The 20,053-nt window shown below is 39.4% G+C and overlaps 1 protein-coding gene across 3 annotated transcripts in view; it reads right to left on the reverse strand.

The window, feature by feature from the left end:
• The window catches only part of SULF1 (sulfatase 1), a 153,182-nt gene that overhangs the window by 110,861 nt on the left and 22,268 nt on the right, over positions 1-20,053 (reverse strand). For 2 of the 3 annotated variants that reach the window (XM_090283594.1, XM_090283592.1), the window contains exon 1: positions 18,293-18,572. The exons of the other annotated variant lie outside the window; for it this stretch is intronic. The gene's annotated coding sequence lies outside the window, so the exon portion shown is untranslated. Of the gene's footprint in view, positions 1-18,292; positions 18,573-20,053 lie in introns of those variants that run through there. 3 annotated transcript variants of the gene reach the window in all.

A 20,053-nucleotide genomic window follows, 5' to 3' on the forward strand; every position in this document is an offset into this window, starting at 1 on the left:
CAACACAACAATAGCCATCTGGTGTGACTGAATCAAAATAATATCTATTTTTTGTCAGATTGGCAAAAATATATTTTTCAGTGTGCTGCAGAATTTTAGTCATTAGTTTATATGTGCTATGAGATGAAAAAAGTTGAAAATTGCTCATGTATGGCAAAGAGGTTTGGGGGATTTTTCATTTCTCATCCCATGAGGTTCCTGCCTTTCATAAGAGCTCCATATGTACCTAGTGTCTTTCATGCAAGTCCACGAGACAGTTGCTGAGCCACAGGTTCCTGCTCAATATTTAATTCTGGGTTTATTTGCACAAAAGCCTTCTAAATATGCAAATACTTAAGCAAATAGAAGAAAAAAATGTATGTGATTTTTGCAATTTACCACTAGGGAACTGGCCTGAACCAAAGCATAGATTCCTCCTTTTGGCGAATCACAAAGCTCAATATTCTTAAATTAGAAGTTTCAACTTCGTTTTTTAAATAAAAAATAAGCATATATTGTGCACTGAACCTGCAAAACACTGTACTAAAAAGCAGAAAGAAACGAACATGTAAATGCCCGTGTGGTACAAACAATATTTAAATAAATATGAACCATAATTAAAGTATAAAGTCTACAGGAGTTCAAAAGAAAAAATAATCAAATTTTGGCCGTGAGAGAATCAAGAACTATTTTACAAAGGTTATGTATGGCATTTTAGCTCTTGCTAGAAAGGGAATTCTGGTCCTGTGTGAATTACAGAGCTCCATCCATGAAGCGTGGGCTTGAGGAAGCATGACCTGCCTGGAGGGTCATGTAGGGGGCAGAGGGATCCTAGCAGGAACAGGCTGGGACGTTACGCATAGCTAAGTCATGAGTAGGGAAGGGGGAGGAGGGATGCTATGTGCTAAGTCAAGATGAGAGAAATGAAAGCTTCTCAGATGCGTGCTGTCCACATGGCCCTGGGCTTGCTGTTTGCACCCACCTTCTCTTTGGGCCCCTCACAACAGCACTGGGAGCTACATGCAGTTACCCACATTTTACGAAAAGGCAACCTGAGGCTCAAAAAGCTATTCAATTTGCCCATTTCCACAAGACGGTAAAATGGCAGAGTATCTCCATTGTCTTTCACAGTATCACGTTCTTCTCTCATACCGAGATGACCTGATACAGGATTGCACTTGATTCTTTACATGAAGGGCAACTACTGCACTGATGCTCATTCAGTGCCATGCTAATGATCACCTTTCATTTTCACTTGGGAGATGTTGAGGGGAGAGGATGGGGAGTACAATACTCGCTCACAAAGTACTTTCTACTTTCTTTGATGCAGCAGGGACTTGCCAGCCTTTGGCACACCTACATACTTCACAATAGAGACAGAGAAGTGGAAATGCCAAACCCCAAGTTTATTATTTTAAGATCAGAATTTTGAATTTTATATATAAGATGTCTTTTTAAGAAGTATAAAATACAGGCAGAATAGTGCTTTCCACTCCGTGAAAAATCTCCAAAATACGTAGAAAACCTCTCTTTGAGACTTCTTCTACGCATCATTTTTAAAAGATATTTTTTCTCTTCTTAAAACAAGGGAACTTAATAATGGCACAAAGAGAAAAGTAAGGTGCTTGATAGTTGTCAACTTGGACCTTTGAAATTACATCATTTCAATAGCGATAGCTGTAAGAAGTCATCAAATGCATATAATTTACAAATAAAGGATTAAAACAAGTTTTCATGAGGCAAACCCATTTCACACTTCTGTGGATCTCAGCATCCAGCTCCATGAAGCTGGCCTAAGAAAGAGTCTGGACTAGAGAAAAATGTCTAGTCTGTCTGGGATCAGAATCTATGCCTGATGAATCATCACAACCCCTATCAGGAGAATATTTGTACTAGATTTTAGTGGTTATTACTTTTTAGTTGTTAATGTTAGCCAAATCACGGTTGAATGGTGGGAAAAGCTGAACTGAAGGCTAAACAAATCTAAAGGGAAATCAGAAATTAGAAAATTAAAGCTGGTTTTAAAAAAGTTTTCTATATGTATGCTGACAACACACTCCCAAAATGTGTTCCCATTCATCATGGCATCTGACTCTCTCAACAGCTGTTACAAGTGTGCAGATGCACATCTTAAGTGTATGGAGATAGGGGATTGTTATTGCTATTATTTGGGAAGCACGTGTCCTCCTCCTGACCAGCACTAGTTTCCGTAGGATGGGTGCTGTGGCCCGTAACTGGTTTCTCTACATGTCTGGTACACTGACTCTGTGTATGTGTGTATTTATGTGTATGGAAGTGTAGGCAGAATAAGATTATGAAAACTTATCTACTTTGTGCATTTCTGGATTTTTAAAATGTCTATGAATAATAGTTAACAAGCATAAAGCACTTTACTAAGTGCTAGGCAATGTTCGGAGCCCTTTGTGAGTGTGAAATCATCTATTCCTCTAAACAAGTAAGTGAAGTTGGTACTATTATTGGCCCTCATTTTTCTGATAAGGACAGTGGGGCACAAATAAATTAAATCATACGGTTAATAAGTGGCATAGCAGGGACTCAAACCCAGGCAGTCTGGCTCCCAAATCTGTGCTCTTAACCACTATGCTACACTTCTTTCATGTGTCATTATAAATGAGAAAAGAAAAGAGTTTTACATTTTAAGAAGACAAGATCACCTTTGCTGGTAATAGCACTTGAACTTCCCCCAAAGGCTCCGTAAGGTAGGATAGGTTCCTTTTACATCAACTCTAACAGCACGGACAACATTCTCAGACACCCACACGGCCACGGTTCAGCCTACAGATTGCCAGGGAGATGAATGAACTTACATGAGTCATAGAGAAAGAAACAATTAATGTTTTGATAGTCAAAATTATTGTTTGTCACATTTAGGAACTGGTTGTCACTGCAATAATTATTCATATGTATACACACAAGTCATACTATACAAACTGTCTTATTATTTCCAAACCAAGAGCAAGTTCTTTAATGGGAGATGGACTTCCAAACGAGAAATATAAATTATATTCCTCTCCTTTCACCCAAAAGGGGCACTTCAGCTCTTGCAAACTACTAAGCTGATACTGTAGCCGATGTTTCAAAGAAATTCCTCTATAAATCAATGCTTTGAGGGTGGGAGAAGCAACCAGAAAACTGAAGATTTCCGTACGAGAAAGGCTGCCCTGAGATGGCGCTGACAGTGAGCAGAGTGATGTCAATTTTTGTCTCTGGCCTCTGCCTGGGGAACACAGATGTGGACAATTTCTCAATCCATGTTAGGACACAACAGGAGACAATCAAGAAGACATTACAGCAACAGCACCCGTCTGTGGTGAGTTCATCTTACATCTTTTTTCTAATCATAAAAATTATTTGGAGTCAATCCCTGGCTGAATTCCAACATCTACAAGTGTATAATACAGTACATGCTAATTTTTTTCACTTCTATGTTTAATGCTTCAGAAAATAAAGAAACTTAATTCTCAAGCTTTTCTTTAAAATGCGCTGAATATGTACTTATAATCTGAGTGATTCTATAGCCTACCTTCTTTGCAAAAACATTTTTGAATGTTTGCCAACCATCAAAAATACACATTGGGATTAGTTTACTGGCAGAGACATAAAACTAAAAAAATAATGAGGGAGAAAGAAGGTGCTGGGAATAGCACAGTATGATGGGAACTAATGATTACCATGAATACCTTAGCTTTTTAATATTGCAACAAGAGCGATAGGTCATGTTTGAGTGGCTCAATACATCTGCTTCCTCCAAATGTACTTTTACTTTCTTTAAGTTTACGACAGCCTGGTGGGGCCAGTGGGACAAGCATATTTTAATTTTGTAGAAAGTTGCCTAGTAAATAATAATGTCTAAAATTGGAGCCAACTCTCAGTGCCGTGTTTTTCAGACAGCACAGCTTTGTGATTGGTTATCATGTGGCACAGTTATCACCAAGAGAGATACTCAGAACACCTATGTCCCCAGAGCACGGGCTCTGATTGCTCCCAATGGCTGCTAGGGAGGCTGCTAGGCCGTCTCCCATAGTCCCTGGGCCTTTCTGACACCACCGCCATGTCTGGTTGGGCCGATTCCTAAGATATGCAGGATGGATTTAATCTACTGGGACATTCCTACTTTATGTAATAAATAAGTACATTTTAATGCAGAAAATGTATCAAATATTGGGGGGGGGTAAACTAATGAATATCATTGTAAGAAGCCATTGTAAAAAGCTTGATTTACTTGCTTTGTATATAATGGATTTGCTTGAAGTAACGCCTGCATTTTAGATGCTATTGTCAACTGGCTATGGACAATGGACTTAGAGTCCTTTAAAGCCTACTAAAAAATAAACAGAAAATTAAACACTGTCCTGAAAAGCTGGGAACTTCTGCTGATGCTGACCATTTGCTTGAAAATATTTTGGTTATCTTTTTTATTTTTAAATAACGATTCTATTTCAAAGGCTCTATAGCCTAATTACCTTTAATTTTAAAATAAGGGAGGCAGAAATCACTGAAGTTCATGTTAGAATCTGCCCTCAAAAAGGTTCCTTCAAAAGGTGCCTCTTTCCATTTTGATAGCCACAACCCACCACTTACTTCCCCTTTACCCTAGGTTACTACACAAAATTCCCTAGTAATTGAGAGTAAAATCATAAAATAAATATGAATTCCCACTGTTATCTAATTTTATATTTTTGTAGTCTATGAGAGAGAAGGACCTTGACCCTGAATACATATATACATGAACCTGAAGACCGGTGTTTTATCAAAATTGAACATTAAGTTTTGCAAATTCTCTAAACTGAAGATGCTAATGTAAAAAGCCCACACTATTCTAGTCCTGCTATTATAAAGGCTCACACAGCAAAAATATCCTTTAAAAAATCAATAAAAGCATCCATCAATGTCGTACTTGTTTTAAGCCCTATTAATATAAAAACAACAGAATCTCGATAACAGGATTTGAGCCTATCACCTAACTATTCCAGGGATAACTGCTTAGAAAATCTAAGCTTCATCTGTAATGGTTATGACCTCTTGTGAAATCTGAGTAGATGAATGAGGTGAAATTAGGACACCACTGAGAGAAGGAGCCTCAAGGTGAATATATCTGCCCACAGTGGCTCTGGGAACTCAAGATCAACACAGATCAAATGCTTCCTCTGCAGGCAGAATTAATCAGTCCCCCAAATACCCTAAGTTGGTACAAAGCAGTATCTTTTTTTCAGGTAGTGCCAACTTTGTACTGATAAATAGATTCTGTCTTAACTTCAGATTGCCATTCAAAATTATGTTACAAAATAAAACAAAACAAAAAATAAAACACCGATTTAAAATAACTGGCCTGATGACATGTTGTGTAGTTGCATTCTGCTTCTTGAAATTAACTGTGTTGTAGAAATCCAGACACCTTTTCTATCTTAAACTGTGACTTAAGCACCTTAAACTAATGTTGGGAACCTAGGGTAGGCAATTGCAGCACTGGATGGAATGACTCCGGCCTTCCCCTGTGTCCAAAAGATGCCTTGGGGCTATCTTAATGTGAGCAGGGCCTTAGACCCTTCCTAAAAAAGCTTTACTACAATACAAAGTAATCTCTTGTAACACTTATGGTTCTGGGCATAGAACAAGACCATTGTGTGTGACCTGATTTCATTTAAGTGACTGTCCCAGTAAAGAATGACATCATTCCATTCTTTTTTTCTTGATCTTCACTTGTGACTGTCCCAGTCTCCCAGCACCCACCCTCATCATAATTAAACTGCTCCCTCCCTCCCTCCCATTCCCCACCCTTCATCCCTAGGGAAATGGCTATTTTCCCCTTAACTTCCTGCCTGAATGTATCATTATGGCAAGAGCAAAGGGTTTTCCTCTGGTTGGCTTGCTTCCTCATCATTTTAGACAAAGCACAGTTCTATCAGCCGCCAAAGCATCCTGAGAGGGCCATCTGCTGGGACAGGTCTCAGTCAGATAAGAATGGAGAGGATCCAGCTAACGAGATGCACAGCCTGACGAGTACAATGATTCTCATCCCATTGGAGTTTGGTATTTTCTTTAAACACAAACTGGTCGGCTTTGTTGGTGTATTGTCTAAGCAGATCCATTTAACTACACCCACACATGTGTGCAGAGTTGTATGCTTGTGCACACTAAGGTTGCTTTATCACTTGGGTTTGTAAATGGACTCACATGGGAAAGTATTTAGTTTCAGAGGGATGAAAGGATGATGCAGGAGAAGACACTAGTTTAAAACTGGCATTAAAAAAAGCAACCAAATAGAATGGCTGTGTGAAGGAAGGTATTGATTGTGGAGTATTTTATGCTACCTTTACAAGAAAAAAGCAAAATCATCTATTATGTACCACGTCAATTTATATGTTCCATACCCATCATGAACATGAAGCATGAATTTAAACTATGAACTGTGTAGACAATGCAGAAATTACACAGTTTTGATATAAAGGTAAGTGGAAGAAATAAGAATAAAATTGTACCTTCTCCAAGATGCCAATTATATAAAATATTAGGTGGTACCATATGAAACTGCTACTTTTGTAGGTCAAAAACAGTCAAATAGCAGCAATTTTCTATGATCCCATATAATATATAATAATATAGGAAAGACTTACAAGCTTGGGTTAAGTGTCGTGGTTTTCTAAACTCTTAAATAATTACATATTAGGTAGATAGTATAGCGTTTTTACAGCAAATACAATATTTTAACTAACATTAGGATTCTGTGTAATAAATTACCCTCTTCAATGAGAAATGTTAATGAGAAATGATCACAAAGGTAAGAGTTGCTTCTTAGCACCCCAACTCAGCTCCTTATATTCTATACCAAGAGTTTAATGCTCACTGGATACCAAGATGAAGATAATTTTAGAGGTTTTTAGGGTCCAAATCTGAACTCAATTCCTGGATGAGATTTAGTTTAGTATTATAGCCTATGGACTATTTGTTTTTAAATCACTTAAACTGAAATTAATGTACTGAGTATAACTTAAATAATTAAAGCAACATTTTAAAAAATACCAGAGAGGCAAAGCTAAGGAGGGCTTATGATAAAATTTTCCATCCCAAGTAAGCATGAACCGGGCTAGGAAATGTCTTAATTTCCTTACAAACAACATAGTCGCTGTTCTAAGTTATCCATCTGTGCACACCAAACCTTGTCTGACAGGGCAGTGTTTGAGTCCAGAAGGTACAATAGCAGCCATTCAGATTTTGGCAGGTGTATCTCAAGCCAAAAACTAGGCTCCACAAAAATAGCAGTCTGTTCCACAGGTGTGAACATTTTTGACAAGAACTCTCAAAATCTCCCCCAAGCTGTGAAATTTAATTGTCCTTTGGTGTCTTATTATATGTGAATACATCCTATGTCTGCTTGGAACAAGAGAGTATCTTCTGGCAATTGAACAGTCAGGAGATGCTTGGGCAGCTTCTGAGATTTGCTTATAACATCTCCTGGTTCTGTTTCTTGCATTATGTATTTTGGAGGTGAGGCCAAGTTCAATGAACTGCAGGTAAGTGGTTTTTAAAGCTGGAAAAATATTAAATGAAAGAACTTTATTACCCAGATGACACGAGCAGACAGGCAATCAAAAATGCACAGGGCAGCACTTTGAAACCCTAAGGGCCATTAAAGTGGTCCTTATTTTATAAACCTGTCAGAGCACATGCAGAAAGGACTAATTTCTTTCTACAGACTTTACCAAATGGGAGGATTGTAGATCTATGAATACAGCGTGGTGGTGGGAAGTGACTCAGCTACCTATCTAATCCTTCTCAAATGATAGATGAGGAGTGGCAGAGATTTCTGACGTGGGTTGGACTTTGAATTTTCCAGTCCAAAGACAGAAAAAGCAGACTGGAGCCTGTTCTCATAGGAGGTCTGCAGATTTTTAAGAAAAAAGGTGTCATGTATGTTAAATCTGAACAAGCGATTCTAACTTGACCCATATTAAACACATTTCTATTTTCTCATAATAAGAACATGCTGAGAAATGAAAAGAATATAATGTTTAAAGTGGTGAAATTACCCATTGAAGGAAGAAAAGTGTGAAAGATTGCCGGCAAGATAATAAATAACATGGAACCGCAGAGAAGGGGCCTCTCCATACATAGGAGAAACTGAGACAGATGGCATTGAGAAATCAGGTCTTCAGTGACCTCTTGGGAAGATATAGGAGAGTTCCAGTATTAAGGGTTTTCCAGATTCTTCTATATAGTTAATTTTGAATGGCATGATATTGAAGGCCAGCTTCTTTCTTGCCTACAGAAAAAGTGATGTGTTGTACTAGAGGTTCACAATGAAAAGTGTTGGAAAACTGACTCTAGAAGATGAAGAAATAGCTCCTAGGAAGCCACAGTTCTACTATTTATTGAACTTATTCCTAAACAGGTATCTTTTTTAGTGTCTGTCTGGAATTTTTCCTCTCCTGTTTAGAGCTTTGAAGTAAGGAGCCCTAAACTTTAGCTTGTCTTTTCTCACTGTTGATTGAACTTGTGGATAATCAGCATCCAATACATAACTGATGATACCCCAGATCACGGGCAGACAAAGCTCTGAGAAACACATAACTGCCAGCGATCATGATTTTATGTCAAGGAACTAACTGCAGTCACCCATATACTTCCAGCCATTTCCCATCTTCACTTGCCAATTGTAGCATGAAGACAAAATGTTTAATTCCATAAGTATTAGAAAGAGAAACTGGATAATACTCAAAAGACAAACCTAAATTAAGGCCAGGCTTGTTGAAGACATTTTGTTTTGTTGTGTGAGGTTCATTAACTTTTAGTGATTATAAGACTCTTTTGAGCCAACCTGGGCCAATACAAGGTTTAATTTTTTTTTTTTTCAATCCTCACCTGAGGACATTTTTTTCATTGCCTTTAGGGAGAGGAAAGGAGAGAGAGAAGTACCTACTGGTTGCTTCCCACATGCCCTGGACTGGGGATCACACATGCCTGGATTGAAGATCGAACTGAAACCTAGGCATTTGCCCGTACCCAGCCATGACCTTTTGGCTACCAGATGGCCAGGACAGAAAGGGAGAGAAACATGGACCAGTTGCCTCTCCTGCATGCCCAAACAGGGATGAACCTTCAACCTAGGCATGTGGCCTGACTGGGAATCGAATCCCCAACCTTTTGGTTTACCAGACCATACCCAACCAACTGAGCCACACCAGCCAGGGCCAATACAAAGTTTAAATGAAATCAAACAAAGGGCGAAGATTTTGAAGAGCTGCAACTGGAAATCAAGAGGAATTCAACAGTTTTTATTGCGATAGTTTTGGTTGGGGGTGGAAAGGAACTTCTTTCAACATTAGCACTTGAGAAAAGACTCATGGATTCTGTAAAATCATGTGAATCCAGATCACTAAGAATGTTTTGCAACCCGGGTTGTATTGCTGAGATGGGTCTCCATAACTCTGTCTGGCCCCAAGGCAGTCTTGGCACTAACATTTACATAGCCAAGGCAAGAAACTATGAAGCTATAAAGAAGATGGGCCATCTGTACAGTTTTGACTCCTGAGTCTGTGGTGACTGGATGTAGCTGGCCTGCCATTCACTGTCCCTTAATTCCCCCGAGCTTCCTGAACAGCTCATGGCATGTTAATAGAGTCACAGGATTCTTTAGATACCTATTTTTCGGATGGTTCTTTTGCCATTCCTGAAGACTAATTTCATGAAACTGCTCTGCCACATTTAAGGCCCCATTCAGCTTTCACGCAACAAGGATGACCCACAGGAGGGGACAGGAACCTCAGTGTCTTAGAAATTCCCAATCCATGAACTGTTCCACTCAGCAAGGGACATGGAGTACTCAGGTTTAATTAGTGACTTGGTTCAGTTAATCAAGAGATAAATAGTTGATATGAGTACCTTTGAAGGTTTTCAGCAATTACTCTGCCTTGGAAAACCTGCATATCATTTGCCAAATTCACCTTCTTCAGATGATGGTGGGTGGCCGTCAACACCTACAATGGAGGAACTCGAAAGTGCTGTCAGTAGCGTTTTATCAGTGATTTATCTCTCAGATGCTGCCCTTTTGCAGCTTAAAAGGAGGACATCATTAGGAATAATATTCTCCAAATTTCATCCAGACTGATTTTTTTATAATCACGCACCAGAGACTTTGAAGCTTTGTAGGTAATTTAGTCCTTCTGTAGAAGTTTCCATTTGATTCTCTCCTCAAGGGAAAGACTTTCCATTCAATTCATTTCATATTATTCTTTGACTGGATTTCATAAAACCAATAAAGAAGAGTTTCCTTTTAAAAGTTTACAAAGTGTTTCAGGTTTAAAAGTTGGATGATGTCTTATTTTAGGTTATGAGATCTATTTTAAAGGAAAACGTGCTGAATCACAAAATCTACTAAAGTTGCTGCAAGCTATCATCTGATAAATAGCAAAATAAGCATTTGTAAGTGGTTAAATTTGTTTCTATTCTGCATTTATGGCAGCTGAGAATGTAAGTGACTAAAATCAACTTAGATATTTTGAATAAGAGGAAACACCTATTTTAATAATTTAAATATTTGATGAAGCAATCTTGCTGCCACGAAAAGCAATTTCACATGTACACATTATATATAAATGTGGATATAATATATGAAATAGAAGAGAAATATAAGACATATAATATATAAGGAAATATAAGATATAGGAATAGGAAAATGACAAACACTAACAACTCAAAATTCCTTTTACATTTAAAAATATATCTCTTGCCCATGTAACTATTAGGACATTGATTTGGAACTTTCTTTTTACCTCTTCACTGGTGAATGCAAGTGTATGTTGGTATACAGAATATAAAGAGGGGAATCTTGGAGGTGATGAGGGGAGATTATTTTCCTCAGTACAATAATAGATCTGGAATCTCCTCTTGCTCTGAACTGGCCCTGGTGATTCAGAATAAATGTGGGCAGTTCCAGGTCCTTCCCTCTGTTCTAGAAGCTTCCCTCTTGTGGGGTGATTGCTGCAGCTGGGCCTCCTTGGCACTGCCCTGTTGCATCAGGACCCTTCCCCCCACATCACCCTTATCGTATCTCTTCCCATTCCCAACAGAAGTTCGACTCCTCCACCCACTCACACCACCCTCTGTACTGGGCACACCCAACCCAGTCAGCCCTTTGATCATACCCCTGTGCTTCTCTCTTGGGAGTGGATGTGTTCTAGAATGTTTATATTCTCTATTTCCATGACTGATAATAATACAAATTATTATAAGCATCACATAGATGTCCACTTTTTAAATATGTTCCAGGACATATAAATGTTCATATTTATACTTATGCATGGCACTTTGTGATCTCCTGAAGTAAAAGTCTATATTTGAATGTGAGCCTGTAAGCATCTGGCTGTGGTCATGCTGGCATAGCCTAATGTTAGAATAACAACTTTCTGCAATTATTCTGAATCTTCTATAGGGAGCAGCAGACCCTGGAATTAGATGCCTGAATTTCAGGATGCAGCATTTATTGGCTGTGTGGCCTTGAATGGGTTACTTAATTTCTCTTCAGCTCTGTATCCTCCTCTGAAAAAATGGAAATTAAATATAATATCTACCTAAAAGAACTGATGTGAGGATTCCATGCGAACATACATGTAAAAACATTTAGAAAAGTTTGTGGCCCATGATAATCATTCAAAAAACACTAGCAATATTTATTACTTGGATTGAATTGTTTTTTTTTTAGCCAGTAGTAATGATACAACTTCCCTTGTAGTGGTTATTTGCAATCAAAAGACATTTTCATGGAATGAGACCAGCATTTTCATAAATTGTATAAATAGAGACTTTGATTTATCATCATTAAAATTATAATGGATGGGAGAATAATGTAATAATTAAGTTGCTATAGGCTATTAAAGAAAGAACAGAGGCAGCCTAAACACCTGCTTGATATGTGTATGCTCATAAGTCAAATACTTCCTGCTGTGCTGTATGAAGTTTTATTTGCCAAAATAGAGCAAGATGATAGGATGACTGAGCCATCACATTTTTTGAATGCATAATCTCAACCACAGCAGATATATTGCCTGGGTCCTTCCCTCCTTTATAAGTCCCAACTTGTGATAATTAATTATAAATGGGCAGAATATTAAGTGTGCAAATATAAATTTTTATTAAAATATATTTTTTTAAGAATTTCATTAAGGAACACTCAGTTAAAACAAATTTATTCTGTAGTTGCAGCAAAACAGCATCATCTGGAAAGTAATTAATATTATTCCTTAGAATATTATTGGTCTGTGGTTTTGTTTGTATTTAATTAGCAATTTATTTTGGATTTTCAATGATCCAAATATAGTGATATAATTCAAGTAATTTATACCTAGGTTTTTGGGGTACTTAATTTAGTAATATTTTAGTAGGTAATAATGTAAGTCAATGCTGGGGGCTCCTTGGTCCATTGATTGAGTTGGGAAGTGCTTTTGGGAAGCACCGATCAGCCTGATTTTCTTGGGGTTCCACCCATGAGACCCCTTTCAAGCTTTCGTTTCTGCTATTCTTTACCTTGAAAAGTCTACCCTTACCTCCTCCACATATGCAAATTTGAAGCATCATTCTGGGACTTGAGTTGAAGTCCCATATCCTGACATCTTCAATTTCCATCGATTTCTCTTGCTAGAAGTCCTAGAACACTTAAAATCTGTGCTACACAATGCAGCATTTAGTTATATAATCTCTGCTGCCTGCAGGGTGAAGGTCTTGTCTCTCTGGGAAAGTCTTAAGGGTCCTCGGTGTGAGGGTTTTCCCTTAGGCTCTGTCTACATCGTATACTTTCATCATAATGTGGCCCCAGTAACTACCATGAACTGACTGAGCATTGCTGGATAGTCAGGACCTAGTCACATAGCGATCCTGGGTTTGTTTTGGAGTTTATTCAAGTTTCAGCCAAAAATAAGTAATCTGAGACCCTGAGTGGTTCTTGAAGCAAGGGTAAACTGTAAGTCCACAGCCCTGAAGCCAGACCACACAAACCTGAACGGATCAGGGGACCACTGGCCTTGCTCTGGGTCATTTGCCCTTTCTTTTTCTTCAACCAGAGCTATGACATTTTCTATAAGCAATTACTCAGCACAAAACTCAGAAATGTGTGTGAGTGTGTGTGTTCAGAGAGAGAGAGAGAGAGAGAAGGAACTCACAAGTCTCAGTTTCTCTGTTGGTAAAATAAAATATAAGATTGGAAGAGCTCCAAATCCCTTCCTGCTCTAAAATTCTATAAAACTTTGGCACGTATGCCCATTGATTTGACATTACCATCCATAACTAAGTGTGGAAGTGTGCCAGAATTTCACCTGCTGATAATACAGTGGGAAGTTAAGCTTGATGGTTTAAGAGCTGTACTTGAAAAGTTTGGTTTGGCTGCTGTCTCTGTATTAGTGTTACTGCACTTAGCACTTACGAATCCATGCCATAAAGCAAGTAGATGATTGCACTTAACTTAACTCTCTTGGCTTTCTCAGTTGTTCAGAAACTGAGCTGCATTTCCTGGCTCTCAAACTTCGTAAACTCATCAGATTTTGCTGCAGAAAAATGTCACTAAAATAACAGTCCTCAGTGGAAAACACTAGCACCATTCAGGGTGAAATGCTGAAACAGTAACTGATATTTTTAAACTGTGAACTGGAGGTATTTTTCTATGCTATACACATATATACATTTAGACAGATGTGTAAGGTAAAAGTTTATTTTTCTTAGGCAGTTGTATTTTAATTGTCTCCTACAAATGGCTTCAGGCTTGCTGCAGAAGTGCTTTCTGTCCTTGCTCCCTGGCCTTGTTAAGTAATAAATAACTGGTTCCAAATTGCTTTCCCTAAGGAGTTGTTGGAAGGTCCAAATGTCCTCGTTAGAAAACTTGCATTGAACCACATGAATCTTGCCATTGTGACGGTGCATGCATGTGGGATGATTACTTCATGCACAATGACATGAGGCTACAAAACATGTGAACAGGAAGCCAAACCCAAGAGCGAATTGGGGAGCTTCCAGCTTTCCATGGAGCTCAGAAATAAAGCAAAATGCAAAAATATTCTGAACTCAGGTGTCTAGGGGACTGCACAGCTGTACCCTATCCACTCTTCAGACGCTGAACACAGAGCACAGAGGCTCAGGGAGCACCCAGCCTGGAGGGAATCATTATGTCAGCAAACCCAAAAGACTGTGAAGTTGTAGCACTTGCTTCTAAAGCCAAGACTTTAACTGTGGAATGTCTAGCACCATATATGGAAGCTCAGTATATTCTTTATACTTTCAACTGTGCTAATGGGAATTCCCCAAGTATATCCTGCTCCTTCTTTAAACAATAAGCTTTCCCATGATGCAAGCTCACCTTATTCTAAAGTATATATTTGGTGATTATTTTGTATAACTGAGATAGTCACAGTTCCTTTTTGGGACTCTTCATTTTTCTTGTCGTTGTTTTATGGAGGAAGCATTTAGCAACAATAGAAACCTTTCTTTCTTTTTTCTTAAAAGTCATTTCAAAGCCAAAGATGACTTCTGGAGTTTAGGGAATTTTGAAGTGAGCCATCAGAAGCCAAATGGAATTCAGATTTTAACCAAATACTACCTTTTCCCCTTCCCTTTTTATACAAATATTCTCTTTCTGATGAGTGATGAAACTCTGTATTTACAGGTGGACACAGGTTCTTAAACCTGTTTACACGTAGGTTGATACAGTTTACCCATCAGAAGACATATTATATGCCTTTTTGAGACTAGTCATGAAGTCTGGGGCTAAGCCCCTTCTGTAATAAATGTTATTTTCTCTGAAGTGAGGTAAGAACTCTGAAATCCAGGACATCTGGTAGAAGCTTTGCCGTGAAGATTGAGTGCTGAGTAGGAGATGGTTGTAAGGGTATTAAGCAACTACAGTTATCAAGTAATCAGACCTCAAAGACTTAAAAAGTCACAGCTTCCTGTCTGCTAATTGGACTGTTTTCTAGTCTTTCTAAATGTTAAAATTCTTCCACTTGCCATCTCTTAAAAATTCTCAAATGTTACCCATTCCTTCTTCCCTATTTTGCACCATTCAAGCATATGGGAAAAACCTCCCGCTCACATTGAAGAAGGAGGAAATGATTGTAGGCTAAACAATGATTTAGGCTTAGAAATCACCTCCTTTATCTAGTCTCTGAGTGGGTTTTCCAATTCAAGGGAAGTTAAAGAGCTCCACTAAGGAGAGGACTGCTTCTAGCCCACAGATTTTTTCCTAGTCTCTGCTTATTTCTGAGGGCTCAGTGGAAGTAACAATTACTTTTCTTTTTGAGGGTATACATAGCTATTGGCAAGACTGCCCTAGACATGGCCTTCCTGTTAGAAAGTTAATGGGAAAATAATCTATTCAACAGCAGGGACACAAGATGAAAGCTCAGAGGCCAGGGAACCTGGATACTGACATTTTTCTTGGGGGCATCGAGCATAACAGGGAGAGTCCAGACTTTGTTCCTCTTTAAAATTTCCAAGAAATATTTAGCAATTAAAAAAAAAAATTAAAACTCCTTTGGATTTTTACTCCATGTTGCAATCTAACCACTTACTGACATCTCAACTCAATATTTACCCAACTAACTCAATTTTCTCCTATAAACGTGTGCTTTCTCTTGCTTTATGGGATTCCATTATAGCTACCCTGTTGCCCAAGCCCAAACTAATACCATAGATGTTTCTTTTTCCTTCATTCCCTTCATTCAGTCCCCAAGTCAGGAATGTTCTATCTTCTAAATATCTCTGCATCTGTGCCCTATTGTCGACCCACCCTGCTCAGGATCTCAGCATTTCTCCCTTGTATTCTACAATTGTCTTCTAACTAGACTCCTAGCTTATAGTATTGTCACCCTCAGGCACTTGCCAAGCCTAAACTCCGTAATGGATACCATATGATCTACATAAAACCTCCCCAAAACATCGATCATATCTACTGTCCACCTTCTCACTCAGCCTCATGCGAAGTCCTCCCTTATCCCTCCACTGATTAGTGATCCTGAAAGTGCCCAACCTGAGTAAGCTAAGGAGCTTGTGTTATCATGTTTCCATCACTGAGATAGCTTTGCTACAAACAATCAAATAAACAACACTGTCTGTTGAACCAATGTCTTAGTGGTGTAGTTGACTTACATTTCAGCAAACTTTTTGTGGATCATGAGCTGGTTCATTTGTAAGTTTGAGTTTCACTAGAGTAATTGGTCCAAACACCTCAGCTTAAAGCACCAGAACACCCAAGACTGGGTCCCTGACTAAATCTTCAGCCCCCCTAGGTTCAACACTCCAGCTCCAATTGAAACCAGTTCCTGTCCTCAGGCTTTCTCATACCTTCTGTTCTCCAGAGCTCTCCCCATCAGGAATGTCCTTCCACATTCCTGCCGGTCCTTTAAAAGGCACACAATCAATATCATCTTTGTGAAAGTTCCTTTGACTTTCACTAGGAGAGATGGTCACTCTGGCTTCAATTCTGTCACTGAATCCTGAACTCACTTTTGTTTTTGCAGGTTAAGAAAACTTTCTGTCTCCTCAGACTATGAACTCTTCCAGGGCAGAATATTAATCTTATTCAACTTTGAATCACTAATGCTTAGCGTAACAGGTAGTACGTAGTAGATGCTCAATAAATAAAGGAATTGAATCGAGTCAAAGTTAATGGAAAAGCCCTAAAATTGACTGAAACACTTCTATTTTCAGACATTGTGCTAGATAGTTGACACATATTACTTCCTTCTATTCCTTTCAACAATCCTCTCCTTGGGGTTAATAGTCTTGATCTTATTCAATAGAGGTGAAACCTGAGGCTGAAAATCTTAAAAGATCTTGCTGCTGGTCATATAACCAGGTGATGGCAAAAAACAAGCCTCAAATCGGATCCCATCAGAGTTTATGTTCCATCTACTATGGCTTAGTATGCCTTTGAGGCTAATGCTGAGATTATGTGTCTGATCTTGGTTAATTAAATTAGCTGGAATATAGACTTTAGTGTTGACAGATCACTTTTAAATTTAGGGATAAAAACAACTAGAATTCAGTCTCATTTTCAACTTTAATTATGCCTTAGGATTTCTTGAAAGCCCCAAAGAATTCTGAGTGGAAATGTCATATAAACAAACTCTTAAATATAAACATAACTTTATTATGTTTCCCATGTTTATTGGATAAAAAAAAAAGGCTTTATTGCATTCTGAAACTTGTTTAAAAAAATCTTTCCAGTTTTGGGTATTATACTACCATGTAAAATACTGAGCTTTAGATAAATAAAGCAAATGTTAGAGTTCAGGATAATTAAATATATATATTTTATATACACACACATATATACATTATATGTGGTTTGCACATCTGTATATCTAAAGAGAAAGACAAGCTCAGTCAATTAATCATAGCACATATGTTATTAAAAGTGAGAGGTCTTGCTTTTCTACATTATTACCAAATTATATTTCCTAGTTTTCTTACATGAAATAAAGACAGTAATTTTCTATATCTCATAGTACACTAAGTTATAATTGTGGTTTTATAAAGGCAAATTGTACAACTACCCAAAACAGAACTTTTTTCTTGGCTTGTTCAATTAGCAAATCATACTTTCTAAGTGTGCAGAAATTGTACGTTTCTCAGTATAATTCAAGAGTTTTAAATTCCCTTTTTGTTGAAAAACAATTTCTCAAAGCAATGAGCATCATCTATGAGATAACTACTGTTAATTCAGCATTCTTTATGGAGACATAAGCTTTGGGTTTTGCCAGACCACGTTCCTTTAATCTTTAGACCCCTCAGCTATGTAATGAAAAACTTAATTCACTGGTCCATGAGAGTCAGTGTTTTATAGAGTTTACACAAGCTGCTGCAAGTTTCAAGGCTACAAGGAAAGATGACATCTAGTTCACAGTATGGAAAAAAAAAAATCTTCCAACAGTTATATTTGTCTGAGATTGTGGGCACGAAAGTAGGAAAACTGAAGATTCAGGTTGTTGCCTAAAAAGCCAGGTGAACAACCAAGGCTCCTCTCTGGGGTGAAATGTGTGTAAAACAGATGGGTACCACCAGGACTTAGTGAAAGTTGCCAATTCCAGCACCTCACCCGGGTGCTGTTTGGTTCAGTGAATTATCACTGAAACCTCCTACTCCTATTATTTGTAGGAGGGACCCAATTGGGTGGAGAACTTTGGTCAGAAACACACTTTCCATCATCTAAGAATATGAATGAGGGGAGTGAATAAATAACAAGAAATGGACTAGAGAGCGAGGAAAGTCCATTTCCTTCCCTTTTAAAGAAAAAGCAGAGCATCATACTTACAACAGCTGCCTTCCAAATCTTCTCTAGAGGACAAGCCCTGGACACTGGCAGCCTGCAGAGGAGCAGAGATAAGGTGACAGTGGCACCTTCTTCCTCCTGAAGGCCAGACTCATTGTTCCTGAACTCCCCTGACCTCCCCGGAGAGGGAGCCAGGAAGACCTGGCCTCTAACCCTCGCTGCCCTCTCTCCTGGCCTCCTGGCCTCCTGGCCTCCTAGCCTCAAGCTGGAGTTGCCTATTAGCTGCTACAGCCGCCAGGCCTGACACCAGCCTGAAGCTTCATTAGGGACTGTCTGCCAAATGCTTGCAAGATGAAGAGAGTTATATAAGCCGGAGGATTATAATCATCGCACACCCCCATAGCACCAAGGCTGCCAAACAAAAGGCAGTTCCAAGAAGAGGAGGAGCAGAGGCAGAAGTTACACTGGGGGTGAATTTCAGGACACCACTGAACTGACTGGAAAAAAAGGAACTCAATCTGTGTATGCAAACCTCCGCAAACAAACAGGGAGCTGCAGCTGGCCGCAGGCGTCAGTGTTGGGGTGGGGGTGGGGTGCTGCTGGGGGGAGGGACCAAGGTGGAGGGAGAGAGGGAGGGAGGGGAGTCGGGGTTTCCAGGCACGTGTTCTGGCCCCTTTCCCCAGCACCCCGCACAGTAGCTGCCTGTGGCAGGATGGAGTGGATGAGGAAGATGTGATGTTTGGAAAGGCAGGCGTTCCAGACACCAAGTGCTTAGTAAACAGTGATGTTTCTTAGAGTCAGACCAGGTGCTCCTGCCCGCTCCTCTTGATTCCTGGCCTCTTGTTTTCTTAATGACGGTGTGCAGGGAGTTCCCCGTGCCAGGGCCAGCCCTTTATTTCAACCCTCCATCCGTCTCAGCTTTTTTCCTGGTGGCAGCAATAACCCGGGAGGAGGGTTCTTTACCCCAGAGCTAGGGTCATCTCTGCCACCTTCCCGCCCCACCTGTGGACCTTCTGTTTTCTTTAGATTATTATTATCCTGCCCTGTTCCTGGCACTGCTCCCCAACAGTAAGGAACTTCCTCATCCTGGCATTCAAAGCTGATTTCCTGCTGCCTCACCTACCCCAGCATATTCAAATATGAGTCAGTCTCCAAAATGGCCCTGCAGTTCACTTCCCACCCTTCCTCAAATCCCCCTCCTCAGCCTGGAGTATCTTCACTCACACGTCCTTCAAACTTTAGTTCAGATCCCATCTCTGCCACAAAAGCCTGCCCAAATTTCAACTGTGCTTTTCTGTTGTAATTCCTCACGTGTTATGTGGCTTCATAAATTTGGGGACCAGAGTGGTTCTCCTGGGTGGTGAGGACAGGGGCCTGTCTATAGCAGGCACTTAATGTGTGTTGACTGAGTTAACTGACAGCTGACCTGACCTTACCTGAGCCGTGAGTCTCAGAGTGAAATGTGCCCTACATCACCTCCGTGGGCTCATGTGAAAGCTGCCACATGGTGGTGAGGTATTGATGTTGACACTGTGCATGAGGCTTACAGAGGGGGTTGTGACATCCTTCACTGTTATGTAAGCTTACAAATTCTTATAAATGACTTTTTAGAAAGCTTTATAAAATGTGGCAAGGAGCATCTAAACTTTTGTGGCGAAGTGTCTAAACTTTGAGTCAGCTCCCTTTAAAACGTAAGTGTGTGAGGGTAACGGGAATGCTGGCATCTACTGAGCGGCTGTCCTGCGCATTAGAAGACCTATAAAGTGGTGCTTGCTTTTAATAGAATGTCAGGAAAATTCCCCA

This window comes from Furipterus horrens, unplaced genomic scaffold, assembly GCF_987537825.1.
Source record: "Furipterus horrens unplaced genomic scaffold, mFurHor1.1.pri manual_scaffold_7, whole genome shotgun sequence".
Classification (NCBI taxonomy): Eukaryota; Metazoa; Chordata; class Mammalia; order Chiroptera; family Furipteridae; genus Furipterus; species Furipterus horrens.